The sequence below is a fragment of the Anolis sagrei genome, chromosome 1 (assembly GCF_037176765.1).
Source record: "Anolis sagrei isolate rAnoSag1 chromosome 1, rAnoSag1.mat, whole genome shotgun sequence".
NCBI classification, from domain to species: domain Eukaryota; kingdom Metazoa; phylum Chordata; class Lepidosauria; order Squamata; family Dactyloidae; genus Anolis; species Anolis sagrei.
The window spans coordinates 17,527,951-17,555,553 of record NC_090021.1 but is presented as its reverse complement, the minus strand read 5'-3'; the positions used below and the strand labels follow the sequence as shown (position 1 = coordinate 17,555,553).

The window sequence follows — 27,603 nt, the reverse complement described above, 5'->3', positions numbered from 1 at the left end:
GAAAACAATGACTAATCAAGAACCTGTTGTCCAAAGCCAGCCACTAATAAATCTCCCAGCATTGTTACACGCAATCATTCAGACTGTTAGAGGGTATTTTTGACCACTGTACTTATGCTGTTTCTCCTTGTCTTCCTCACTGATGATTACTTATCTTGACTACTGGTTTTGTGGAGTGAGTTCAGGACTGGACAAGACCTGACCTTGCATCTTTCTCCATGTTCTGTGACCTTTCTGGACAACCTGAGCATGACTTTGACTGGCTTGATGTACTTGTAGCTAGTTTCTCTTTGATTAAGTGATTCCCCTTAGAAGTTTCTGCCTGTTGACATAGGACAGGTTTTGTATTCATCCTACATCTACCTCTGAAAGGTTATGACACTGCTCACAAATTGGGAGGGGAAGAGCTTACCCTTTCCTTGAGAGCAAGAACCTCCGCCATCAGCACAGAAGGGAAGGATAATATCTGTTCCCTCAAGACAGTGAGGAATAACATCCTTTATCACCAAAATGGGGAACTGGTACAGCACAGCAGTTTCAGAAATGATAACCATGATTCACTCTGTTCTTGATGCAACTTTATCACATGAGAGTCATTACATAACATTATTTTGTTTTAACTTTTTAAACAAAATCATACAGTGATTATTGTTTTATCAAAATATTAAACTTGTTCAAGTTATTTTAAATTTTGATTGTCTTACATTTTCAATGGTCCCACTTGATTTGTTTGTAAGCTGGGCAAAGAGCTTGTAATGTGGGACCAAATAAATAAATGTTACGTGAGACTTGTTACAAGAGCCTCCCTATAGAATTATAGAATTGGAAGAGACCTCATGGGCCATCCAGTCCAACCCCCTGCCAAGAAGCAGGAAAATTGATGATGTAGATTTAGATTGGCTTCAACATTCCTCCCCACTGGCCTAGGGCTCATGGAAGTTGCAGTCCAATGTCTGCAGGGTGCACACCGTTTTTAGGATTCAGAATTGGGAACTTTACGAACACACATTTCCCTTGAATTAGCCAGTTTTGTCTGCCCCACTGATGGATTTCAGGACTACTTATATGGACACCTATAAGTCCTTCATTACCATGTAACAGGTTAGGAAAGAAATAGGATTGTACCTGCTCACACACACATATACGTAAAGGCCTAGGTGTGCAATTGTCATTAGTTTAACCACTATAGGGCAGATCTAGACCGCCTCTTTATTGCGGAAACTTCTGCAATAAAAAGGGGATGTCCAGATGGTGTTCTGGACAATCCCGAATTAGTAAAGGTAAAGGTTTTCCCCTAACATTAAGTCCAACTCTGGGGTGTGGTGCTCATCTCCATTTCTAAGCCAAAAAGGCTGCATTGTCCATAGACACCTCCTAAGTCATGTGGCCGACATGACTGCATGGAGCGCCGTTACCTTCCCGCCGAAGGGGTACCTATTCATCTACTCACATTTGCATGTTTTTGAACTGCTAGGTTGGCAGAAGCCGGGCTGACAGCAGAAGCTCATGCCGCTCCCCGGACTCAAACCTGTCACCTTTCAGTCAACAAGCTCAGCAGCTCAGTGCTTTAATCCCAAATTAATTTGCCGCAAACCAGGAAAATCCTGGTTTGTGGCAAATTAATTAGATAGTGGGTTTATTCCACACCTTCTTGGAAGGTGTGTGATAAACCTAGTACTTCCAGTGTTTGGACTACAGTCCAGAAACCATTCCCACAATTTTCTGGACTAAATTAGTCCAGAAAATTATGGGAATCCCACCCCCACCCCCACCCCCAAGCCCTTTTAAAAATAATGAAAACTTACCCGGCCTCCATTCCAGTCTTGCTGGAGCTCTCCTAGTGTGTAGAAAGAACACACCAGAAGAACAGGGGTGGGGGGAGGGAGCAAAATTGCTTCCCTCCCCCCGCTCTCCTGGCGCATCATTACCACGTGCCAGGAGAGGTTCAGCATGACTGGAATGGAGGCCGGGTAAGTTTTCATTACTTTTAAAAGGGGTTTTAGGGCTTTTGAGGTGGGGGTTACGATGTCCTGGTTTTGTACTGGGACATCTGGAAATGCATGCTTTCGTGGATGGTCCTGGGATTAAGGGCTGTCTGGGAGCACCCATAGCTACATCCTATGGAATCCTGGGTTTGGGGGAGCTTGGAGTGATTTATTATTTATTTAAGATATTTGTACCCCGCCCTTCTCACCTCCCAGGGTTGAGACGTGAGACTTTTAAGTACTCCAAACTGTAAATCTCAGGGTTCCTTAAGGCTATTGCCACAGCAGTTAAAGTGGAATCATAGTGCTATCACTGTGAAATATGAGAGGGCCCCAGATATTCCCATACAGAGTGCTTATAGAATTAGAACGCCAACTCTTCACAGTTCAAACACTGTGCAGCTATTTCATCTTTTCTCCCTTAATAGATTTTTTTCCTGTGAAATGAAACAAAATTCACAAGGGAATGATACCTTTTACAGAAGAAATAAAAGCTAATCCCAGGTGCACTGCAAATTAAAGACATCACAGAATCATCAGCAAACATCAAAACATGGAGCATTCCAAAGCCATACTGAAAGGGCCCATCTGGAAATATCCACAGAGATCATTCATGAAAGCTGGGATTCTGGTCAATCAGGGATCGTACTCACACATAACTAACATCTCTCACTAATATAGAGGGGCTAAACAGTGGGTAAACTAGTATTGCAATATGAGGATAGTGGACACAGTGTTATCAGAATACATTTTGGGGAGGGGTCTAACTACCATAGCCCTTTTGCTGAAACTCTGCAAAGTGCTTGGTCAAATTGACTGTTTCCTGTTGCAATTAAGCGTGGTATTAGCTACTTATCATAACTAGCACTTGGTAGGTATACAGGTTCCTTAATGATTGTTTGCAACGCTGTTCCAAAAATGCAGCCAGAGAGCTCCACCTAGTGCATGCAATGCTTGAATAATTTTGCAGACATTGCATCTTTGTCAGATGTTATTCTTAAAAGGTGGATTTTTTCCCAATTGTAGGGTGTTTTATACGCCATAAGAAGGACAGTGGGGGGAAGAAGAAGGAAAATAATCCCCCTGAGGAGATAGGGCGGAATACAAATAAAGGCTTATTATTAAGATTAGAGAAAGCTAAGAACCCCACAATTATGTACATTAGTCAAATACAAGCATATGTATCTGTGGGGATGTACGCAGAGATGTGAAATGTGGTGCAGAATCAAAGAAAGCTGCTTTTTTCTACACATTTAAGAGATAAGTGATACATTAATTAGACTCAAAGCATTTCTGAGTTTGGTTCAGATTAATTGAAGTACAGCATTAGCCAAAGAAATCCATGTTTTGGTTCAAAGCTTTTGGTTTTTCCAATTTTTATTGATAAGGATATCTGCTAAAGAAGGACAGTCTACCATGCTGTCATGTACATCAGCTCAAGATGCTGTCATGCTCAAATGTATTTCCCTTCCCGAACGATTGCAGCTGCAATTTTAAATGGATCGGCATTGTATGCAGAATTATGCTGAGCCATTGACCATTCCCTGACTTACCACATTGCTGTGAAATCCCTCCTCCTTCATGGTTATTCCAGGGCATGGGTAGAATGCAGAATTATCTGATTGAATCCCATAGCCAGATGCAGAGATTGCATCCACCAATGAGGTCCAGTTGGGATCCTCTCAAGGTCTCAATGGCAGAAGTCATCATTCTGCATCCAGTTACAGAAACACAGTCAGACCCTTCAGTAATGACCACCATTTTCCTACAAAATGAATGACCACAGAGGCAGGGGGGTGTCTTAGTGGCTGCATTTTAGGTCTTTGGGGATTCTTTGTCTCTGTGGAGGGAGAGAGGGAGGAAATACCAACATCTACAGCAGCCAAAAATAGCCATATGCAAGTTTACGGTTGAGCTACGCAAGCCATATGCAAGTTTACGGTCAGTTTGTGTGTTGCATATATTGGGCAAATGATCTTATCCTAAGTGGACAGTGTGGTGCATGAATCATATACAGCCCCCATACACCACTTTTGCGGTGTATAAAATCACTTTCAACGTTTGTCTAGGACACAGTAGAAAAGCAATCACTTTTCTGCACCATCGATGGGGCAGTGCAGTCTATAGGGCAGTGGATCTCAACCTGTGGGTCCCCAGATGTTTTGGCCTTCAGCTCCCAGAAATCCTAACAGCTCATAAACTGACTGGGATTTCTGGGAGTTGTAGGCCAAAACACCTGGGGACCTACAGGTTGAGAACCACAGCTATAGGGGATTGTGGGATTGTTGGCTCATGTTCAACTTGTGGTGCACGAAGACTCCAAAATCTTTCTCACGTGGATGGTTGTGGAAAAATTGGTCCCTAATTACCCACACCTATTCTAAGATGATAAATCCAGACCAGTCATAGTCTAGTTCTTTAGAATTCCATTAGTGATCATGGTCTTTCCTTTGTGAAGACCGTTCACATTATTCAATTGTGTGTATTACAATGACTTCATAAAGAAAAACCTGATGGATCACACCAAAAGACACTCTTATCTGTGCTCCCTATAGATGCCTTTTGAACTTTTGACATTCTTTACCATTGGTGGATATACAGGGAGGGGAAGCAGCCCTTACACATTGGGAACACACATGACCCTGGATTTTGGGAAGTCAGCCTTCTCACCACCCTACACAGCCTGGCTGACATCCTACAGAGAAGTTCAACCCTGAGTTGGGTGCCATGTAAGCAAGAGGAAAACAAGGTACTTGCTCCAGAGGAAAGTCTCATTATCCACCATCAGCACAGAAATAGGTACATATATACACACTGCCATGGGTGACTTTTGTTTGAAAAATGCTATTTATTTATTTATTTATTTATTTAAAACATTTATGTTCCACCCTTCTCACCCCAACATACAAACATAACATACAAATGGCAAGTATTCAATGCTGGGACATGAATAAATTATATGCATGCATAAATATTAAAAACATTTGTTTCAACATTAAAATACACTGTTTAAAATTGTCTTGATCATCCACATCAAATCTAATTGGCCTGATAAGGTTTCCTATCGCTGTTTCCTATCAAATAAGGACGGTCTTGTGACTGAAGCTCTTTTAACACTACAAGGATTTAAATGGCTTCTCTCCTGTGTGAGTTGCCTGATGACTAATAAGGACTTGCTTGTGACTGAAGCTTTTTTCACACTGCAAGCATTTAAATGGCTTAACCCCTGTGTGAGTTGCCTGATGACTATTAAGGTGACTCTTTTGACTGAAGCTCTTTTCACACTGCAATACAACATTGGGCAGATGTTTTCATATGGCTCCTCCCTTATTTAATCATCTTGTTCTAGGTGCCTGATTCAGTGCTGTGGTCTGCAAGAGAAAGAGACAATTGCCAGAGGAGAGTGACTAAAATGATCAAGGGTCTGGAGAACAAGCCCTATGAGGAGCAGCTTAAGGAGCTGAAGAAGAGAAGGCTGAGAAGAGATATGATAACCATGTATAAATATGTGAGAGGAAGCCACAGGGAGGAGGGAGCGAGCTTGTTTTCTGCTTCCCTGGAGACTAGGACGCGGAACAATGGCTTCATACTACAAGAAAGGAGATTCCATCTGAACATGAGGAAGAACTTCCTGACTGTGAGAGCCATTCAGCAGTGGAACTCTCTGCCCTGGAGTGTGGTGGAGGCTCCTTCTTTGGAAGCTTTGAAACAGAGGCTGGATGGCCATCTGTCAGGGGTGCTTTGAATGCAATATTCCTGCTTCTTGGCAGAGGGGTGGACTGGATGGCCCATGAGGTCTCTTCCAACACTTTGATTCTATGATTCTATGCTAAGGAGAGCTAGGCTACTTGAGGAGAAAGAAGGAAGAGGATAGGGAAGAGGGACCTTACCATTCACTTTTGCCACCTGGAACAGGTGGAGGTTCAAAGAGGGGCTGAGACAATTAGTTTGGTGTCACCCCAAGACAAGGGTGTGCAATCCACACCTAGTGATGCCACTGGTTTGCTATACTAATCAGGGCTTCTGGAAGTTGCAGTCTGTAACAATTTCACCAATTTGTGAAGAGTTTGTTAAGGAGCCACCACTTTGTAGGGGTTTATTAATGTGATAGCATAGCTAATAGCTAGTGATGTTTACTTGGTCTTTCTTTAATGTGTTGCGTGACTTAACTTGGAAAGGAATTGTAACAGAGACCGGGCTTTAAAGAAAAACAGTAACAAGTTACAACAGCAAAACAGCACAGAGGAAACAACCAGGCACATCTTAACACCTCTCAACAAAAGATTTTGCCAGGCTCAGCCAGGCCTTCAAATGCTAATGAAGGTGGTCAGTTGAAACATTCACACCTAGCTCCAGCAGAGAAGAGCTCTTTGCCCCACCCCGGTCATTCCACAGATATATAAACCCATTGTCCTAATTCCAACAGACCTCACTACCTCTGAGGATGCTTGCCATAGATGCAGGCGAAACGTCAGGAGAAATGCCTCTAGAACATGGCCCTATAGCCCGAAAAAACCCACAAGAACCTAGTGATTCCAGCCATGAAAGCCTTCGACAATACATAGTAACAAGTTTATTGAAAGGTAGAAGGAGCGTGATGGTTCCAACGTTTCTTACTCTTAGAGGCACATATCTTCATAGGTTACATTTATAACATTTCTTAAACAACTCTGGAAAGGACTCTTCCTTCCACTAAACAGGTTCCAAACTTATTTTTCTTCAAACTGTGTTTCTTTCCTTAATAGATTACTTCAGTTACAAGCTTATTTCTTCTTTGTGATGTTTCTGTTGCAATAGAGATCCTCACGAGGTTTCTCTCACCCTTTCTCTCATACACTAACTATTAATATAAATAAGTCAACTCGACTTATTTAAACTACTCAGGCTAAAGCCAAAGCCTTCCTGATTCTCACTACTATAGAATCAGTCACTCCTACAGTCCACAGACTGTAGACTAACCCACTGGTTCTCAACACACACTAGAACCAGCCTCTCCTGTAGTTCGCTGACTACAGACTACAAACTTCTATCTATAATTATACATAACTGCAAGTTAAAATTTTACACTTCACCACACAGTCCAACACAACCTGCAGAGATAAACATGGTCTACCCCTGGCTGATCTACTTCCACATTCTGTTGTCATAGCAGCTGATCAGATTCTAAACTTCAGGGCTTCAGTAAAATAGTACTTTCCTGCCCATGCTCACCAGTGACTGATAGAAAGAGTCATAGTTCCTCTGGTACTGAAGGGCAGCTATGGCTATTAGGGTTGCGAAGTTAGGACTATCCTGGGCCCTGATATTTCAGAGCCAAAATGGAAGATCTGGGGACACTCTTTTGAGACTTCACAAGAGGCATGACCTGCTGATGTTACAAGGATCCCTCCTGGTGGCATCTATAAAAATAAAAATGGATTAACATAACTCAAAAACCACTGGACGAATTGGCACAAAATTTGGACACAATACACCTATCATGCCAACAAGTGACCATCACTCATAAAAGCATGAAAAAACACTGCAGAAGATACTTAAAAACCAAAAAAAGCAAAAAGACACTGCAGCACTTGCGCAAAACAACTCCTCATAGCAAACAAAAAACACAGTATCACATCCACATTCTCTTCTGGACCACAGCTCCCAGCATCCCCTAGACCAGGCCCTTTAGGAGAGGTGGATTATCCAGATACACTGCTTCCAAGCTGCAAGCTTTCTTCCCCTTGGATTTCTTTGAGAGCATCCCAATCCCTGTATATTTCTAATTTCCTATTCCTGGACTGCAACTCCCAGCAATCATCCAGATAACCGAGATAGATAGATTAGATGGAGATAGATAGATAGATAGATAGATAGATAGATAGATAGATAGATAGATAGATAGATAGACAGACAGGAAGATAGATAGATCAATTGATCAGGAGGACTGCTGGGAGTTGCAGTCCAAGAATAGGTAGAGAAGAAGAAAGGGGAAAAAGAAGAAGGGAAAGAAAAGGGAGGGAGGGAGGGAGGGAAGGAAGGGAAGAGGAAGAGAAGGAAGGAAGGAAGGAAGGAAGGAAGGAAGGAAGGAAGGAAGGAAAGAGAGGAAGAGGGAGGGAAGGTTGGACACAGCAAGGCGTGGTGGGTACAGCTAGTTAAGAATATTACATTGGTGAATTCCAAAGATTAACTTAGCAGATTTCTATCCTAACCAACTCCAAATAGTTATTGTTCTGAGGGTTACAAATCAATAAGGAAGCTTTCTCAAATGTAAGAGTTTGCAAATGTCTTGGACTGCTACTTCTACATCTTCAGGCAGTAGAGCCATTGGGGGATCATGGGTTTTATAAGCCCCACATATCTATGCGGTCCCAGGGGCGAAAAGGCTGGGATAAGAGAGTTAACACACTTGGAAGGCTTCAAAGCACTATACAGATGTTAAGCTTCATTGCTCCCAAGCCAGCTAACAAGAGATTAAAAACATCAAATTAATATGAGAAACAATAACTCCCCAATAAAACCAGAAATAAAACTGGAAGCGATAAGTATGAAAAATTAAAAATAGAAGTGTCTCAAGGAGACACTTTAATGAATACAGGAATGAAATGTAAAAGTAGAAGAGGCAAGGCAACAAAGGGAATTTGAATAAACACTTGGAAGAGTACAATTATGTTTATAGCTTTTAAAATTTAGACAAGTGGATGTGAAATTGTTTCTGCCACATTAGTGCAGTATATTTTTGATCAAAATGTGGCAAAATAGGATTTTTTACCAAAACTCCTCTATTAGTCTCACATATTTATTCATGGCCATCATGTCTCCTCTCAGCCTTCTCTTCTGAAGGCTAAACATGCGCAGCTCTTTAAGCTGCTCCTCATAGGACTTGTTCTCTACCCTATGTACCCAACCTTTCAGTCAAATGCAATATACATGCAAAGAACCCATTGTGGAAATCTTTATTCATTTAAGCTATTTGAGTGGTTTTCCTAGATAGGATTTGCTGGAGTCAAAAGTTTAGCAAGTTTCATAACACCAGGCAGGCTCAATAGATGCATTTGCTGCTATCAGAAAAAAATCGATAACAAGCCTCAGCTGAAAGCACTTACTTCCACTAAGGATTTTTTCACTCCAAACTCATTATCATGTCAAACCCATTATAAAAGTCCAGATTTTGCCCGCTGCTTTCCAAGCCATGAAAGCCTGGTTATTGCAGTGTGACTGACTGCATTTTTTTTATCTGTGCACTACAACAAATGGGATTTTTTTCCTGCAAGAGAGGGATGTCACACCATATAATGCTACAGTAAGAATTATGTAGCTTTAGGCATTGCATACTTTAGGCTCAGTTTTGCCATAAAACATTTCAATTGGTTGTAATGCTTCATGGGTTTTGTAGTATGCGCCGCTATTACTGAAATATGCTTGGATGTAGGAGTAAAATGTGCAAAATACAGAAGTCTTCTCCAGCTTCCTCCCGCAAATTATTACTTGCTCTTTGTGAGTTGATGAAGGATGCATAATTATGATCTGAAAGTTGCCAGAGTTCAATTTGTGACTCCAATTGGGCAAAATATCTCAGGAAATATCAAGGTTTTTTCATTGTTTTTGCTTTGATTGTACCTGTGTAGTCATTGGTTTGGATCCAGGACTTTACCACATGAAGTAGGGAAGTCAACATTGCAACTGTGTGCATCTCACTGCTAGTTTGCTTCTCACCTGTGAGCCCCCATCTACGTTGCCACATAATCCAGTTTCTGAATCCAGATTTTCTGCTTTGAACTGGATTTAAGAGTCTACACTGCTATAGAATCCAGTTCAAAGCAGATAATCTGTATTCAGAAACTGGATTATATGGCAGTATAGATGGGACTTGATTGTCCCTCCCTAATTATTGATGGGGAAAATCTCTCAACAGCTCCCAATCTCATAATGTTTCTGTCACCTATCTTAGTGCAATGGGTCCCTTCTGCTTCCCTGCCAGTATGCCAGGAGTAAAGTGGTGTCAGTGGTTTTATTGTAGAGATTATGTTGAAGAATCCGCAAAATGTTGTTGCTTTGCAAGGAAAGGAAACATACATTTTCCTGTTCTTATTACAGGCTCAATGCAGACATGGATCATTACATTTCTGTCATTTATTTATGTTTTAAGGAAGCAATTGTTATAGTGTTGAATGTGTTTATTTTGATGTAATTGTCTGTATGGTTTTCTTTTCAGCAATTGATTGTTTGCCTTTTATGTTGGAAACCACCCTGAGTCCCTTTGGGGAGATAGGGTGGTATACAAATTTTTTATTATTATTATTATTATTATTATTATTATTATTATTATCACAACAAGATGAGTCCACAGCAGACACTCTGCTGGCTGTTGTATTGGATCACCTAGACACTTCCCAAGTGACTAGGACTGTGTGATGTATCAGTGAATAATGCATGCAGTTCCCAGTAAAGTGGCCTTCTGCAATTGGCAGATGATAATTTTGTCAGCGCCGACTGTGTTTAAGTGCAGGCAGGCCCGTAGCCAGGATTTCATTTCGGGGGGGGGGGCTAAAAGATTTTCAGGGGGGTTTCGGGGGGGGGCTGAGTTTTGGGGGGGGGGCTGAGTCTGAGTGAAAGAGGGTCTACCCTAGCAAACCTTTTGTATCATTACCCCAATACCCCCATGCATATGGGATATATTGAGTATGGTGATCAGATCATGATATGAATAAACATAACAGATTAAATAATGCACCAGTAAGGCCTTTTTGCGAACCACCGTGAGAATTTCGGGGGGGGGGGGCTGAAGCCCCCCAAGCCCCCCCCCCCCCCCGGCTACATGCCTGAGTGCAGGCCAAGGTCTATAGGCACTGCACCCAGTGTGCCAATCACCACTGGGACCACCTTTACTGGCTTGTGCGAGAGTCTTTGCAGTTCGATCTTTAAATCCTCATCTCGTGTCAGCTTTTCCAGTTGTTTCTCTTCAATCCTGCTGCCACCTGGGATTGCAACATCGACAATCCATACCTTGCTTTTTAACACAATTGTGAGGTCAGGAGTATTATGCTCCAAAACTCTGTCTGTCTCAATTCGGAAGTCCCAGAGTAGCATGACGTGTTCATTTTCTGTAACTTTTTCAGGCTTGTGATCCCACCAGAACGATTGAGCGCCAGCTCTGCTCACACACCCAGTGGCCAGGTGGAGCAGGAACAAGAGGGGCTAGGCAAGACTCAAGGGCCCGGCTCCTTTGGGAAGAGGATCGCCCGGCAGCGAGGCAAGAAAGCCGAGGCTCCCCCTGGACTGCTAGGGCTGTTGTGAGCTGAGGGGGCACTCCTCAAGTAGCAGTCGAGGGGCATGTACAGAGGCGCCTCTGCGCCCCTGACAAAAAAAGTGTTCTGCGTCCGCTTACTTCGCGTAATGGACGAGCCGCCCCTGGGGAGATGGACCATTTTCAATAATAAAAATTTACCATGATTCAAAGACTGGTTTGGGATGAGCTCAGGATGACAGTATATGGTAATAAATGTTTTCATTCATGTCTAGGGATCCTCCAATGCTGCTTACAGAATCAGGTGATAATTTGTATCTCTTTATTGAATCTGTGCCACCATGGTCCCAAGTATGATTGGTGGGGACAAGAGAGAGGACCTTCTCAGTAATGGCTCCCCAGTTCTGGAACACCTTTCTTAGAGAGATTAAATTAGCCCCACACTTTCCAAACCTTCCAGTCTAGCCTAAAAACATGTTTTTTTCAATAGACCTTTGACCTTGAGTAGCCTGCGGTGGTTGCATGTGAGGTCTTATTGTTCACTCCGGCACTTTAGCTCATTAATTGAAGACAGCCAGTTTTATTCGCAGGCACTACTGTGTTTTATAAATTTTAAAAATTTATTTTGTGATGTTATGTGCGTTCGATGTGTTTGCTGTCATAATTTTATGTTATTGTTTTTATGCTTATGTATCATTTATTATTATTTTATTATAATTGTCTTATCTCTTTTTCTTTATCTCCTTCCCTCATCTTTCACAACATATTTAATATTTGTCACAATTTAATCTACTAATAATAACTCCACCTCTCCACCCCCTTTTCCTTTTTTCTTCCTTTTGTTGTATAAATTGAAAAATAATAATAATAAAATGTAGACAGAGGGCTGAAGAATAATGGACAGAATTGTCTATTTTCAATCTGGTAAGGCTTTCAATACTGGCATTAAACAGTTTAATAAAAACGTTGCTTTAGCCCTTCTAGCATAAATACATTTGTATGGGATTTTAGATAGTTAACAGTTGTCTAAATGTATTAACTCTTTTCTATTTACAATCCTGTCTCTGAATAAATGACTAAAACTTTACTCCTAATGAATTTAGTATCCATTCTACTCAGATTCCTCTGAAACTCTTTGACATTCCTCCACTTGTGTTCCTGGTGACAGAAGTGAGCATTACTATGCAGAACAAAGGAAAGATCAAGTATCCAGATGGCAATGTTTGCAGGACTCCTTTTTTCCCCACTGCTACACTAATTAATTTTTCTTTCACATGTACACCTCCTGCCATTTGTTCATCCATAACTTTATTGACTGGTGCTACATTACATCTTCCCATTGGAGAGAAAAAAGATCCCAATTTTGCTGAACTATTGGTACTGAGCAGAACTCAGTTATAGAAACGGAAAGGTTATTTATTTATGCACAAATCTGCATAAACTGATTTGCATTGGTCATCAGAATTCTCAGCATAGAAATGTCAAAAGGCTGGCACAGAAAACAATGATTTGGGATACAATAAAGCATTACTCCATAGAGAAGATACAAATGCAAGATACTCCACTTAAGCAGAAAAAAATGAAATGCAAAGATACAGAATGGGAAACACGTGGCTCAACAGCAGTACGTGTGAAAAAGATCTTAGGGCCTCGTGGACAAGTTAAACATAAGCCAACAATGTGATGCTGCAGCAAAAAAAGACAATGAGATTTTAGCCTGCATCAATAGGAGCATAGTGTCTAGATCTAGGGAAGTAATGCTACCCCTCTATTCTGCCTTGGTTAGACCACACCTGGAATATTGTGTCCAGTTCTGGGCTCCACAATTTAAGAGATATATTGACAAGCTGGAATGTGTCCAGAGGAGGGCGACAAAAATTATCAAGGGTCTGGAGAACGGGCCCTATGAGGAGCGGCTTAAGAAGCTGAACATGTTTAGCCTGCAGAAGAGAAGGCTGAGCGGAGACGTGATAGCCATGTATAAATATGTGAGAGGAATTCATAGGGAGGAGGGAGCAAGCTTGTTTTCTGCTGCCCTGGAGACTAGGACGCAATGGAACAATGGCTTCAAACTACAAGAAAGGAGATTCCATCTGAACATTAAGAACTTCCTGACTATGAAGGCTGTTCAGCAGTGGAACTCTCTGCCCCGGTGTGTGGTGGAGGCCCCTTCTTTGGAAACTTTTAAACAGAGGCTGGATGGCCATCTGTCAGGGGTGCTTTGAATGTAATTTTCCTGCTTCTTGGCAGGGGGTTGGACTGGATGGCCCATGAGATCTCTTCCAATTCTATGATTCTATGTAAAGTAGCAGCAGCAGTTCAGCAGAACAGAAGCTTTTAGTGTCAACAAGAGAGTGATCGATCTTAAGCGATTCAGGCGCAGAGTCGAGCTTTAAAGTTAAGAAATGACTTCATAACTAGATATGAAAATCAATATAGGGCCTAGCTATCTAACACAGAGACATCTTGCATTTCCATGCTCATAGGAGAAGAACAAAATGGAGGGCTCAGGAGCTTGACATGTGCTCAGAAAAGAAGGTGTGTCACTGAGATGTGTCAGTCTAAGCAGCAAGGTGATGGGAGGCAAGAATGGAATGACAGGCAGACAGAGAGGGCAATGGGAAATGGGCTTTTCCCTGCCAACTAACTCATCTGCCCAAGCACATCTAAGTCCTTGATGAGGACTACAAGTTTGTGCAAGATGTAGTTGAGTTCCAATAACTGATACAGCCAAACATTACAAACTTTTAAGACAATGTGTACAGGTTTTATATGAAACAATTGTGTTTTAATGTATGGTCGAAGGCTTTCATGGCTGGAATCACGGGGTTGTAGGTTTTTCGGGCTATATGGCCATGTTCTAGAAGCATTCTCTCCTGACATTTCATCTGCATCTATGGCAAGCATCCTCAGAGGTTGTGAGCTCACCACCTCTGAGGATGCTTGCCATAGATGCAGGCGAAAGGTCAGGAGAGAATGCTTCTAGAACATGGCTATATAGCCTGAAAAATCTACAACAACTCCAATTATGTTTTAGAGCAGAAATGGAACCAACATTTGCAATAATCTCCATCCCATTGCATCAAGAGGCAGGGAGATTTCTGACATTTCAGTCTGGCAAAAATTTAGTATATATATCTTCATTCGAGACCTGAGAAAAACGAATCATTTTCCAAGAGCCAGAGAAAATTATTCCAGGTTTTAAAAGAAGAATGCCAAGCATTGGTCTATTACTTAGATTATTACCTTGGGCGAGGCATTTTCACAGCCAGCAATTTCAAAGGTTTCTGGGCAGCTCAGGAAGGAAGATAAGTCTTCATAAAGCTGATTGACATGCCAAACCATGTGCCTAAGAGCTGAATGGTACAATAGACTTCATAATAGATATCAGAACATTGTAACCTAAAATCAGAGCTAACCTCTTCACACAGGCTTTTCCTTTTGCAATAATTTTTTTTAAAGAAATCTTTAAAGGCTGACATTTTAGAGGCTTTCAAATCACAGAGGGAAAATATATATTGGTGAAAGTGTAGTGTGTTGGCGAAACTATACTTTGGTAAGCCATAGTCCTTGGATCAGAAGTGAAGAAAGGGAATGCTAAACAAGTGATTTTTCTATTATTTTTTGTCGTTCCAAATATTATTTTTTTATTTTTTTATACCTATAGTAATTTAAAATATTTCTGTCGCTGTCTTTTCATTCTAGGACTGTAAGGCAGCATATTGTTATGTATCAAATGACTTGACTTCTGGTGATCCAAAAGCATTTTTCCTTCCCCCTGCCCCCCTCTGCTTGCTCTTGGCGCATCATTTGTACGCACTAGAAGAACTCCAGCAGCTGTCTCATGGAGGCCGGGTGAGTTTTTTTGTTTTTTATTCTGTTTTGGGAGGCTTCTGGGGAGGAGGTTGGTATTCCCACAGTGTTCCAGTCTAATTTAGCCCAGAAAACCCTGGGAATACTGTCTGGACTTTCAAGAAGGTGTGGAATAAACCCACTGTCAAGTTGATTCACCACAAACTAAGGTTTGTATTGTTGAAGGCATTTATTTATTTATTTATTTATTTACTTTACTTATATGCCGCTGTTCTCAGCCTGAAGGCGACTCACAGTGGTTCACAACAAATAAAAACAGCAAAAATTCAATGCTACAGTGTAAAAACAGTTAACAACCTAACAAATTACATAATAATAAACAATTACTACAATAACCATTCACTATTCACTATCGTCTCATCACCAAAAACATGATCCAGATTCGTCATCCATTATTCTGTTCCAATGTTCATTAACTAATCATTGCTCTAATTATTCGAACGTCTGCTCAAACAGCCAGGTCTTCACTTTCCTGCGGAATACCATTAGAGATGGTGCTAGTCTAATGTCCATAGGAAGGGCGTTCCACAGCTGAGGAGCCACCACCGAGAAGGCCCTATCTCTCGTCCCTGCCAGCCGTGCTTGAGAAGCAGGTGGGATCGAGAGCAGGGCCTCCCCGGAAGATCTCAAAGTCCTGGTGGGTTCATAGGCAGAGATGCAGTCGGATAGGTAGCTTGGGCCGGAACCATTTAGGGCTTTAAAGGCCAACGCCAGCACTTTGAATTGAGCCCGGTAGCAAATCGGTAGCCAGTGGAGTTGGCGCAACAGGGGGGTTGTATGCTCCCTGCGCTCCGCTCCTGTTAAAATCATGGCTGCCGAGCGTTGGACTAGTTGGAGCTTCCGAGCCGTCTTCAAAGGCAACCCCACGTAGAGAGCGTTGCAGTAGTCTAAACGGGATGTAACCAGAGCATGGACTACCGTGGCCAAGTCAGACTTCCCAAGGTACGAGTCAGCTGGCGCACAAGTTTCATGACTGGAATCACTGGGTTGTTGTAGGTTTTTCAGGCTATATGGCCATGTTCTAGAAGCATTCTCTCCTGATGTTTCACCTGCATCTATGGCAAGCATCCTCAGAGGTTGAGACAGTTGACAGTGCACGCCAACCCGGGGCTTCAAACTTGCAGCCTTTTGGTTGATAAATCTTATAATTGCTGATGATTTACCAGCTGTGCTGAACCTAAAGAATCAAATATAGAGAATAGTACATCATAGTGTATGTTTATTGAGGGGTTAGATTATAATAAAAGGAATAATTTGATAGGTCCTCCAATGCAACAATATAATTTTTGTTGTTGTGTCAGGACTGACTTGAGAAACTGCAAGTCGCTTCTGGTGTGAGAGAATTGGCCGTCGGCAAGGATGTTGCCCAGGGGATGCCTGGATGATCTGATGTTTTACCATCCTTGTGGGAGGCTTCTTTCATGTCCCCGCATGAGGAGCTGGAGCTGACAGAGGGAGCTCATCCGCGCTCTCCCCGGATTCGAACCTGCAACCTGTCGGTCTTCAGTCCTGTCGGCACAGGGGTTTAACCCACTGTGCCACCAGGGGCTCCTAACAATATAATACCTTGCAGGGAAAGCATGCCATAGAATTGCCCAATGGACCTAGACAATTCCTGAAGAGACCATTTTTCACTAGGCACAGGTAAATAAAGCCACATGCATGAATTCCATGGTTATGGGGATCCTATCATATAAGGCTGTTCTTTCCCCATTTGTCCTTTAACAATTAATAGATTAGATATGCACTCTCTGTGTGCCTTTCTCTTATTGTCAGTGTAGGAAAATACTGAACTAGAAGGCAATTTGTCTTCTCCCAGCAGAGCTCTTCCTGTGTTCTTACATTTTACAAAACACCAACAGAGAGGAAGCAGAAAACACTTTATAACGATAATAATTTATAATATTTGGAACAGCCAAACTTCCATACTAAATATATGTTTGCATTACTTTTATGTTTCGTTCCAGCCTTACAATCATTCATAAACATGACTGTTGTTACTAATCTGGAATATTTGCATACCAAAAAAATTCCTTTAAATGTCTACAGATTAAAGCTTCTACAAACAAGGGAGTGTCTAGGAATTCATTTGCATTATGCAAACATAAAGCAGGCTGCAGTCAATGTATTCCATTAAAAAAATAAAGTTCCATGAGAAAAACCTCATGAAATTTTAATCTATTTATAAAAAGAAAATTTTAAATATAAAAAACAATAAATATTCATAGAGCATGAAATTTTGATGACACAGCAACATAATAGCACGAGAGGCAGCCTGAATAAAGGTATAAATACATTTCAAAAGGCAGAATAATTTGATTGCCACAAATAGAGTTCACTTTCATAAACAAGTTGGTGTTTCACTTGCTCGTCCCTAACAAAGTCAGTGTGGGCAAGAAGGCAACGCTAAGAACAAGCAGCCCCAAGATGGGTTTGCAAACAATTAAAGTTCAGTGATGAATTTAAATATGTGGAATTAATATTTGGCAGATTGGCTGACATATTCATTACCTTGAGAAGATTGGATTTGAGATGGGATTTGGATGAGCTCATAAGCTGCTTCTTCGGAAAACAGAATCATAGAGCTGGAAAGAATTCAATGTAGGATCTCCATCAAGAGCAGTGATTCCCAGCCTTTGGTTCTCCAGCTGTTTTGACTGTAGCTCCCACAATTCCTAACAGCTGGTAAGGTGGCTGGGATTTCTGTGAGCTGAAGTCCAAAACAACTGAGGGAGCAAAGGTTGGGAACCACTGATCTAGAGCAGTTGTTCTCAACCTGTGGATCCCCAGGTGTTTTGGTCAACAAGTTGAACAAGAACCAAGAGCGTGATGCAGCAGCTTAAAGAGCCAATAAGATTTAGGCCTGCATCAAAAGAAGTACAGAGTCTAGATCAGGGATCCTCAAACTAAGGCCCGAGGGCCGGATACAGCCCCCCAAGGTCATTTACCCGACCCTCGCTCAGGGTCAACCTAAGGCTGAAACGACTTGAAAGCACACAACAACAACAACAATCTTATCTCATCAGCTAAAAGCAGGCCCACACTTCCCATTTAAATACTAATAAGTTTATATTTGTTAAAATTGTTCTTCAGTTTAATTATTGTATTGATTTAAAGTGTTTTTTGCACTTACTTAGGCGATCCCTCGTTGGACGAGTAAGATGGTCTTCCATTATGGATTTCCCTGTGGGTCCATATGTGGCTGTGGAGCCCTATTCTTGCTCTGCATCTTCTCCCACAGTGAGGGCATTGGTTTCCAGGTGGAAGGCGGTCCCGGTCGGGGTTGGCTTGACGCGCCTTCCTCCTGGCACGTTTCTCTCTTTCACCCTCCACTCGTGCCTCCTCAAATTCTGCAGCACTGCTGGTCACAGCTGTCCTCCAGCTGGAGCGCTCAAGGGCCAGGGCTTCCCAGTTCTCAGTGTCTATGCCAGAGTTTTTAAGGTTGGCTTTGAGCCCATCTTTAAATCTCTTTTCCTGTCCACCAACGTTCCGTTTTCCGTTCTTAAGTTCGGAGTAGAGCAACTGCTTTGGGAGACGGTGGTCAGGCATCTGGACAACGTGGCCGGCCCAGCGGAGTTGATGTTGGAGGACCATCGCTTCAATGCTGGTGGTCTTTGCTTCTTCCAGCACGCTGACGTTTGTCCGCTTGTCTTCCCAGGAGATTTGCAGGATTTTCCGGAGGCAGCGCTGATGGAAACGTTCCAGGAGCTGCATGTGACGTCTGTAGACAGTCCACGTCTCACAGGCATATAGCAGGGTTGGGAGGACAATAGCTTTATAAACAAGCACCTTGGTTTCCCTACGGATGTCCCGGTCCTCAAACACTCTCTGCTTCATTCTGGAAAATGCTGCACTTGCAGAGCTCAGGCGGTGTTGTATTTCGGCGTCGATGTTGACTTTGGTGGAGAGGTGGCTGCCAAGGTAGCGGAAATGGTCCACATTTTCTAATGTGACACCATTAAGCTGTATTACTGGCATTGGAGAGGGATTGGCTGGCGACTGCTGGAACAGCACCTTGGTTTTCTCAATGTTCAGTGACAGGCCAAGCTTCTCATATGCTTCTGCGAAGGTGTTTAGAGTGGCTTGTAGATCTTCTTCTGAATGCGCACAGACGACATTGTCATCAGCATACTGGAGTTCTATAACAGCTGTTGTTGTAACCTTGGTTTTGGCTTTCAGTCTGCTGAGGTTGAATAGCTTGCCATCTGTCCGATAGATTATTTCCACTCCGGTGGGAAGCTTCCCATCAACAAGGTGAAGTATCATAGCGATGAAGATGGAGAATAGAGTTGGGGCAATAACACATCCCTGTTTGACACCTGATTCCACCTTAAATGGGTCACTTTGGGAGCCACTGCTGTCCAAGACTGTTGCCATTTTTGCACTACAAATAAGAGATGTGCAGTGTGCAGAAGAATTCATTCATGCTTTTTTCAAGTTATAATCCGGCCCTCCAACAGTTTGAGAGACTTTGACCTGGCCCTCTGTTTAAAATGTTTGAGGACCCCTGGTCTAGATCAAGGGAAGTCATGGTGCCTTTCTATTCTGCTTTGATCAGACCTCACCTGAAATACTGTATTCAATTCTGGGCACCAAAGTTTAAAAGAGATATTTACAAGCTGGAAGGTGTCCAGGGGAGGGCAACTAAAAAGATCAAAGGTCTGGAGACCATGCCTATTGAAGAGCACCTTAAAGAGCTGGGTATGTTTAGGCTGCAGAAGAGAAGGTTGACAGGATATACTCTACTAAACTAAAATGATCAAACGTGTGGAGACCACGGCCTATGGAGAGATAGATTGGAGGGCCATCTGTTAGGGTATTGTGCTTTTCCTGCATGGCAGAGGATTAAACTGGATGGCCCATGTGATCTCTTCTAACTATATGTAGAAGGCTACACTGCAAGATAACCCAGGTTATCAAAGCAGAAAATCTACATTTTCTGATTTGAACTGGATTATCTTAGTCTACATTGCCATATAATTCAGTTCAAAGCAGATAATGTAGATTTTATACAGCTGTGTTGAATGGGCCAAAGATTCTATGATCCTGTTTCTTCATTACATGTATATCCTGCCTTTCCTCTGGTGAAATCAAAGCAACCTTGAGGTGCCCAATTCTCCTTCTCCCTGCATTATTCTCACTTTGAACATGTAAACGTGATTCAGGCTAAAACAGAATGATTGGGCCAAGATTAACTATGCATTTCACAGCTCAGTGTGTATTTGAACCAGTCCTGTATCCAAATCATTATGACATACTGACTCAAAATTGCAACAAATAGTGACATATGTTTTAATTATATCTGTCCTATTTAACTGGAAGCCACCTTGATTACCATCCTTGGAAGAAAGGCAGAATTATAATCAAAGAAATACAATAAGTCTCGGTTAATTTTTTAGAAGAAATTGTTGTTTATTGTTGTTTATTCATTCAGTTGCTTCTGACTCTTTGTGATCTCATGGTCCAGCCCACGCCAGAGCTCCCTGTCGGCCGTCGCCACCCCCAGCTCCTTCAAGGTCAAGCCAGTCACTTCAATGGTACTATCCATCCATCTTGTCCTTGCTCGGCCCCTCTTCCTTTTTCCTTCCATTTTCCCCAGCATCATTCTCTTCTCCAAGATTTCCTGTCTTCTCATGATGTGGCCAAAGTACTTCATCCTTGCCTCTAATATCCTTCCCACCAGTGAGCAGTCGGGCTTTATTTCCTAAAGTTTGGACTGGTTGGATCTTCTTGAGGTCCAAAGCACTCTCAGAACTTTCCTCCAGCAAAGAAATTGCCAGTAGGCAAATGAAATCTTCCCTAATAGATTTATTTTTGTATGCAATTCTTTAGCTGAAAACAGTATTTTAAAAACCCTCACAGAATTTGGCAATTTGAAGCATAAGTCCATATTTGCCCAGGAAGGGAAAAATACATTGGTTTGCTTATAATGGCAGACCCCAAAGTTCTTCCCCATCCCTATCAAGAACACATGTTGCTCAAATGCTATTCCCATCTGTCCTTTAAAAAGCCATACAATCGCATTTTGTGAGCTCTCTCTTTTCCCCACATCCCATAAGTGCATTTGGAAAGAGCCTAGGGGTTTTTTTAAAAACATAGGGGGATAAGAAACTTGAAAAGAAACAAAATCTCAGATGTTTTCTTCCATTCCCTAAAGATCTCAGTCAATCAATTTTTCCCACCTTAGACTAAATAGAGACATTTTCCCCCATTTACTTTCCAGGAAAGTGGAACGCAGATGGTTACAAGCCATTCTCAGTTATAGATAATAAAGAGTTTCTTCCACTTTCCATTTTTAACATTTCTTTCCTCTCTTCTGGGATTGCACCAGAAGTCACAAAAAAAGTATTTTTCTAGATCAGAGGTGTCAAATTCATTTTCATCAAGGGCCACAGCAACCTTGCAGTTGCCTTCAAAGAGCTGTTGAATCCATGGATACAGAAGGACAGCTATATTTTTTGACGTAGAAGTTGGTGCTCTTTAGCTTCTACCCAGTTTGGGTCCCCAGATGTTATTGGATGACAACACTCATCACTTTTGATTAGACTGTGGATAATGGGAATTGCAGACCAACAGTACTTGGTTGGGGAAACATTAAAGGACATTTTAAAGTCATAGAATCATAGAATCATAGCATTGGAAGAGACCTCATGGGCCATCCAGTGTGTAACCCCCTGTCAAAAAGCAGGAAGATCACATTCAAAGCACCTCCAACAGATGGCTATCCAGTCTCTGTTTAAAAGCCACCAAAGAAAGAGCCTCCACCACACTCCAGAGCAGAGAGCTCCGCTGCTGAACAGCTCTCTCTCGCAGCTAGGAAGTTCTTCCTAATGTCAGGTGGAATCTCCTTTCCTGTAGTTTGAAGCCATTGCTCTACGTCCTAGTCTCTAAGGCAGCAGAAAACAAGCTTGCTCCCTCCTCCCTATTACTTCCTCTCACATCTTGATACATGGCCCTCATCATGTCTCCTTTCAGCCTTCCCTTCTGCAGCTAAACATGTCCAACTCTTTATGTTGTTCCTCATAGGGCTTGTTCACCAGAGCCTTCATCATTTTAGTCACCCTATTGCACCTCTGCAGGTGTTCACCTTGTTTGCAACACTCACCAAGAAACCAAACATGGTAATAAACAGTTTATTGATAAAAGCAAGCAGACATAAAAAGGGCGAAAGACACCATATAAAATGGAAGGGTAAAAATCCAAGAGTTAATCAAGGAAACCAGTCCCCCTCTTTCGCCTCCTCAGCGTCGACATGACGAAAAAGAGAAGGAACAATGGCTGCGCCAAGAAGGGCCATGGGCATGTCCACCCTATTCATTGTACCAACTGTGCCCACTGTGTCCCCAAGAAAGTTTGTTATCCAAAACATTGTAGAGGCAGCTGATGTCAGAGACATCTCCAAAGCAAGTGTCTTTGACTCCTATGTGTTGTCCAAGCTCTATGTGAAGCTTCACTATTGTGTGAGCTGTGCCACAGCTGTGCCACAGCAAGGTGGTGAGGAACTGCTCATGAGGCTTGGAAGGACCACACCCCTCCTCCAATGTTCAGGTCTGCAGGTGCTGCACCAAGACCACCCCCCAAAGCAATGTAACGAGATTATTGGAATGATGTCAAGTTGCTAATACCAACTAAATAAATACATTTACAGTAATAAAAAAAGGAAACTAGTCCAAAGGTAATTGGTAAAACCAGGAAACAAAGATCAAAACATGAAAATTAATTCCAAAGTAAGCCCAAGAAACAAGTAATAAAACATGAGCATGAATCCAAAGGTATATCCAAAGAATAGGGATCAAAACATGAGCAGGAATCTTGGGTCTTGAATGAAGCCCTAAGCCAGGAACAAGACGGGAGTTCTTCACTCCAAAAGCGATGTTGCTTGATCTAAAATCCCAACAGCTCTCTCACTAATTTAAGGACTGCAAAACATGAATGCATTCCTTTGACCTTGAGAGACCTGTTTCTGCTGCTCCTTCTCATGGATTCTTTCTCATTTCCTGCACTTGAATCTCTGTCCCCTCAAAAGCAACCTGTATTTCTTTCTAAGCTAGCTGTTCCCTCAGATGATCTAATGTCTAAAACAGTTTCACTATCACACTCTGTCTCAGCAATAGCATCTTGCTCTAAAACCTCCTCCGTTACCTCATCTACAGAACCATCTTGTTCGAAAGCCCCCTCTGTTGGCTCCCCTACAAAACCATCAGATGCTGAACCCCCAAACCTCTCATCATCATCTGGCTGAACCACAACACACCCTCCTCTGGACACATTCCAGCTTGCCAACATCTCCCTTCAATTGTGGTGCCCAGAAATGGACACAGTGTGATTCCAGGTGTGGTCTGACCAAGGCAGAATAGAGGGGTGGCATGATTTCTCTGCATCTAAACACTAGACTCCTATTTATGCAGGCCAGAATTCCATTGGCTTTTTTTTGCCACCACATCACATTGTTGGCTCATGTTTAACTTGTTGTCCATGAGGACTCCAATATCAATTTTCACACATACTGCTGTCAAGTCAGGTGTCCCCATTCTGTATCTTTGCATTTCATTCAAGTCAGACATCATATTCACAAGCCTTGTATCTAAATTCAAACCCCACTATTCTAACTGAACAAAACAAACTGCAGTCTTTCATTTGTTTCTGTATTGCAACTCCCATCAGCTCCAGTCAAGGTGTCGAATGAGGAATACAAGAGTTGTAGTCCAGCATCTGGAAGGCCATATAAAATGGCATTGTGGGCCAGATTCAGACCCTGGGCCTTGGGTTTAACACATATGCTCTAGATACGTAGCTAGACATTTCTCCAGTTAACAAGAAACCTGCTGTTTCCTCTGAGCGAAAGACTTTGGTGCATTTTAATTTCTATTTACAGATTTAGCTATGTAATATAATGAAACCTGCCCTACAAGTACACTTCACAATATGAGACAACAAGTCCTTGATCCAAATCGTCTTCCATAAAAAGGGTCTTAATTCAAGATCTTGAACAAATAAAGCCAAATCAACATGTCAGGTTTTCCACCTCCTTTCTCTAACATACTCTCTAACACAATAATCTTATTTGGAAAGCGGCTTAGGCAGAGGTAATGAGGAAAGAGGTAATCGGCAAACACGCACTCTGGAAGCTGGGATCAATTAAAGTGTATTTGAATTTCAAGGGTGTTTCCTCCCCCATCTCTAACTTATGTTTGTAGAAAGCCAACCGTTTTACAATTAGCCTTGATTGCTATCTAATTGTGGATGCAAATCATTTTTATCTTTTTTGTTTTCACTTATTCGGATCTTCTCTATGACGGCTAAATGGGAAATAACTGACACTGTTAAAGGCACAACACATGGCAGATAGCTTTGGAGGTTCATACACCTTTCAGAATGAAGGAGGAAACAACCTTTCTTTCTACATATTTCCAGATGGGCCGTCTGAACTTACCGTAAACCTGTTGACAGGAAATGATAGGAAGGGAGAGAGATGCTAGCATTGATCCAATGCTTTCAGTAGCTTTTGTATGCAGCATTTAATCCTTTGCCAATTTATTTATTTTTTTAAGAAGGAGGAAATTGACTTGCCCTGAAGCTGCTTCTTGTTCAGTCAATTTCAGTTCTCAGTTGACTTGCATGTTTCTGAAGGAATCAACAGCAATTGTCTATTCACCTGTCTCTGATAGACAGTTCCTTCACACATGCCTCTCTTTGCAAATATGAAGAGGTCCCCTTAGCTGAATGGAGCTGGAAAGGTCACATATATGGTATAACACATGCAAAAACTCCTAAACTGATATCCTATTAGAATGTCAGAAGAGCCTTGGTGGATCAGATGATAGGTCTATCTAGTTCCGTATTTTGTTTACACAGTGGCTCATCAGTTGCTTGCTGGAAGCCCCCCAGTAGAACACAAATGCAATTGAGTCCTCCATTCTGAGTCCGGTGATAGTATGATAGCTGGGACCCAGTGCTGCTAGTGTTACGCTGATAGCACAATGGGGGTTGTGAATCAAGGAAAGGAACATGTGTCCGACCACTTGGCCCAGAGAGGGGGCAGAGTGAGAGCGCATGGAGTGAAAGATGGAGGGGAGATAAAGTCAGGCAGATAGTTTGTTGTTGCATTAGAAGGAGGGATGGAAAGGAGGGGAGAAATAGGAGTGGTGTAAAATCTATCTAGTCCACTTTATTGAACTGTTTCGAACAACAGAGCTGGCCGTGAGTTTTTTTCCAGGGACATAGAATTGTTCCTCAATGGCCTTAAGTTTGTGGACAGCCTGGATGTGGGCTGGGAACAACATGGAAGTGTTCAATAATCTTTTGGGTCAGATTGCTGATTTCTATCCTCTTTAAGGTCTTCGTAAACCATTTCCCAATCTGTTGTTTATGATTTATCTTTAAAGGCCTATTACATTGCTTCACTGTTATCTGTGTCCCCCCTCTGTTAAATTACTTCAGTGGTATCATCCTGCGCCTGCATTCCGCAAGCAGCGTTCCCGAAGCAGCATTCTGGAAATAGCATAATACTAGCACAACTGGGATCCAGATATCATACTATCACTCCGAGTCCAAGCAATACATGGATAACTGGTTGGATGTGTGCCTTCAAGACAAGTTCCAATGAAATACTACTACTACTACTACTACTTATTATTATTGTTGTTGTTGTTGTTGTTATTATTATTATTATTATTATTCAAGGGCCGTTTCTTCAAAAATTATCCTTCAAAATCATGCAAGAATAAGTTCTTCACCTCAAAGACAGTAAGGAGGGGATGAGAATTCCAAAGTCTGGGTGCAGATACTTTGAAGGCACTTTCCCACATCATCACCAAATGTACCTCTGAGGATGGTAAGACAGGGAGAAGAGTCTCCTCAGAAGATCTCAAAATGTGTGGAGGTTACTGTGGGAGAATATGGCCCTTCAATTAACCTGGACTTCAGCTGTATAGGACTTTATGAGTCATAAAGTCCAGAGCTAAAGATCGTCCGGGAGAGGCCCTGCTCCCAGTCCCAACTCCTCCACAAGTGTGACTGATGAGGATGAGAGATAGGGCCTTCTCAGTGGTGGCTCCTCACCTGTGGAACTCACTCTTTACCAAAATTAGATCAACACTCTCCCTTTTGGTCTTCAGAAATAAAGTAAAGACATGGATGTGGGACCAAGCCTTTGGGCAGTAAGCAATGCAAAAAACATACAGGATTATGTGCAATTGACTTTTGGAAAGACCTCAGACTTCAGCTTCTGGATTATGCAATTTTTTAATGTTTTATATTAATATGTTTTAATTCCATGTTTAAATGTTTATTACAATTGTATATTACAATTGTTTTTATACTAGGTTTTTATATGTTGTAAGCCACTGAACTTGTTGGGCACTGCTTTGAGTCTCACTGGGGGAGAAAAGCAGTATATAAATGAAATAAATGAATAAACAAGAAATAAATACATAAATAAATAAATAAACCTCTGAATTATGATCAGAAATAGACTGGAAGCTAAGGGAACTTTAGCAAAGGAGGAATTGAGAACTGCCTGTAGCCAGCCCCAGTTAACCATCTCTCTTTTATCTAGAATTCAAAGCTATATCCATGTTAGTCTGGAATATCAGTATGCAAAGGGAGCTCGTGACACCTTTGATACCAGCTGAAAGAAAGGACTTGTAACATAAACTTTCACATCTGAGGAAGTAGACTAAATCTACAAAAGTCTAAGCTACAACTTCTTTCCCTCAGTCTCAAAGGTGCTACGAGACCACGTTAAAAAATTATGCACGATGACATCCATAGACTCAAAATCCATGGTTTCATTTAACACATGCTCTTAAAACATTGGGCCTCTATAAGGCTCCATCTACACTGCCATATAATGCAGTTTCAGAATATAGTTTAACTGCATTATATCAGTCCACGCTGGCATATACTGCAGTTCGATGTAGCTAATTAAACTATATTCTGAAAATGCATTATATGGAAGTGTAGATGGGGCTTATGATGTGCAGAGGAAGACTATTGCGGTGTTTCTCAACCATGGGGGTCAGGATGACTGGGGGGGTCACGAGGTGGGTGTCAAATTTTCTTTTGGTCATGGGAGTTCTGTGTGGGAAATCTGGCCCAATTGGGGTTCAGAATGCTCTTTGATTGTAGGTGAATTATAAATCTCAGCAACTACAACTCCAAAATGTCAAGGTCTATTTTCCCAAAACTCTACATTTCACATTTGAGCATATTGAGTATTTGTGCCAAATTTGGTCCAGATCCATTATTGTTTGAGTCCACAATGTTCTCTGGATATAGGTGAACTACAACTCCAAAACTCAAGGTAACTGCCCACCAAACCCTTCCAGTATTTTCTGTTGGTCATGGGAGTTCTGTGTGCCATGTTTGGATCAATTCCATTGTTGGTGGAGTTCAGAATACTCTTTGTAGGTGAACTACAACCCAGAAACTACAACTCCCAAATGACAAAATCAATACCACCACCACCACCTTTCACCACCCCACAAGTATTCAGATTTGGATGTATTGGGTATTTGT

At 41.9% G+C, this 27,603-nt stretch overlaps 1 pseudogene; it reads left to right on the top strand.

Moving 5' to 3' along the window:
- The first annotated feature begins 22,316 nt into the window (after positions 1 to 22,316).
- Positions 22,317 to 22,743, top strand: LOC137095878 (small ribosomal subunit protein eS26 pseudogene; annotated as a pseudogene).
- The last annotated feature ends 4,860 nt before the right edge of the window (positions 22,744 to 27,603 follow it).